The sequence below is a fragment of the Triticum aestivum genome, chromosome 5D (assembly GCF_018294505.1).
Source record: "Triticum aestivum cultivar Chinese Spring chromosome 5D, IWGSC CS RefSeq v2.1, whole genome shotgun sequence".
Taxonomy (NCBI): Eukaryota; Viridiplantae; Streptophyta; class Magnoliopsida; order Poales; family Poaceae; genus Triticum; species Triticum aestivum.
The window spans coordinates 147,757,265-147,759,751 of NC_057808.1; positions in this window are offsets into that span (position 1 = coordinate 147,757,265).

The following is a 2,487-nucleotide window of genomic DNA, read 5'->3' on the forward strand; positions in this document are numbered from 1 at the left end:
ATAGAGCTAGTTCAACTCTAGTGTAAAATTATTTCAACAAACTTATAGACCTTGTTCAACTCTAGTGTAAAATTATTTGAACTAGCTTATAGAGCGAGTTCAACTCTAGTGTAAAATTATTTGTACAAGCTTATATAGCTAGTTCAACTCTAGTGTACGATTATTTGTACAAGCTTATAGAGCTAGTTCAACTCTAGTGTAAAATTATTTCTACTAGGTTATTGAGCTAGTTCAACTCTAGTGTAAAATTATTTGTACTAGGCTATAGAGCTAGTTCAACTCTAGTGCAAAATTCATTTAACTAGCTAATAGAGCTAGTTCAACTCTAGTGTAAAATTATTTGTACTAGGCTATAGAGCTAGTTCAACTCTGGTGTTAAAATATTTTTACTAGGTTATAGAGCTAGTTCAACTCTAGTGTAAAATTATTTGTACTAGGCTATAGAGCTAGTTCAACTCTAGTGTAAAAATATTTGAACATGCTTATAAAGCTTGTTCAACTCTAGTGCAAAAAAATTGTACTAGGCTATAGAGGTTGTTCAACTCTAGTGCAAAATTATTTGAACTATCTTATAGAGCTAGTTCAACTCTAGTGTTAAACAATTTGGACTAGGCTATAGAACTTTTTCAACTCTAGTGTAAAATCATTTCTACAAGCTTATAGAGCTAGTTCAACTCTAGTGTAAAATTATTTGAACTAGCTTATAGAGCTAGTTCAACTCTAGTGTAAAATTATTTGTACAAGCTTATAGAGCTAGTTCAACTCTAGTGTAAAATTATTTCTACTAGGCTATTGAGCTAGTTCAACTCTAGTGTAAAATTATTTGTACTAGACTATAGATCTAGTTTAACTCTGGTGTGAAAATATGTTAACTAGCTTATAGAGCTAGTTCAACTCTGATGTAAAAATATTTGTACTAGGCTATAGAGCTAGTTCAACTCTAGTGTAAAATTATTGGAAGTTGCCTATAGGGCTAGTTCAACTCTAGTGTAAAATTATTTGTACTAGACTATAGAGCTAGTTCAACTCTAGAGTAAAATTATTTTAACTAGCTTATAGAGCTAGTTCAACTCTAGTGTAAAATTATTTGTACAAGCTTACAGAGCTAGTTCAACTCTTGTGTAAAACAATTTGTACTAGGCTATAGAGCGAGTTCAACTCTAGTTTAAAATTATTTGTACTAGGCTATAGAGCTAGTTCAAGTCTAGTGTAATATTATTTGAACTACCTTATAGAGCAAGTTAAACTCAAGTGTCAAATTATTTGTACAAGCTTATAGAGCTAGTTCAAGTCTTGTGTAAAATAATTTGTACTAGGGTATTGAGCTAGTTCAACTCTAGTGTAAAATTATTTGTACTATGCTATAGAGCTAGTTCAACTCTAGTGTAAAAAAAATTTTACTAGGTTATAGAGCTAGTTCAACTCTAGTGTAAAATTATTTGAACTAGCTTATAGAGCTAGTTCAACTCTAGTAAAATTATTTGTACTAGGCTATAGAGCTAGTTAAACTCTAGTGAATATTATTTGAACTAGCTTATAGAGCTAGTTCAACTCTAGTGTAAAATTATTTGTACAAGCTTATATAGCTAGTTCAACTCTAGTGTACGATTATTTGTACAAGCTTATAGAGCTAGTTCAACTCTAGTGTAAAATTATTTCTACTAGGTTATTGAGCTAGTTCAACTCTAGTGTAAAATTGTTTGTACTAGGCTATAGAGCTAGTTCAACTCTAGTGCAAAATTCATTTACAAAGCTTATAGAGCTAGTTCAATTCTGGTGTAAAAATATTTATACTAGGCTATAGAGCTAGTTCAACTCTAGTGTAAAAATATTTGCAGTAGCTTATAGAGCTAGTTCAACTCTAGTGTAAAATTATTTGTACTAGACTATAGAGCTAGTTCAACTGTAGTGTAAAATTATTTGTACAAGCTTATAGAGGTAGTTCAACTCTAGTGTAAAATTATGTGTACTAGGCTATAGAGGTAGTTCAACTCTAGTGTACAATTATTTGTACTAGGCTATAGAGCTAGTTCAACTCTAGTATAAAATTATTTGTACTAGGCTATAGAGCTAGTTCAACTCTAGTGTAAAAATATTTGAACTAGCTTATAGAGCTTGTTCATCTCCAGTGTAAAAAAATTGTACTAGGCTATAGAGGTAGTTCAACTCTAGTGTAAAATTATTTGAATTAGCTTATAGAGATAGTTCAACTCTAGTGTAAAACAATTTGTACTAGTCCATAGAGCTAGTTCAACTCTAGTGTAAAATTATTTCAACAAACTTATAGACCTTGTTCAACTCTAGTGTAAAATTATTTGAACTAGCTTATAGAGCGAGTTCAACTCTAGTGTAAAATTATTTGTACAAGCTTATATAGCTAGTTCAACTCTAGTGTACGATTATTTGTACAAGCTTATAGAGCTAGTTCAACTCTAGTGTAAAATTATTTCTACTAGGTTATTGAGCTAGTTCAACTCTAGTGTAAAA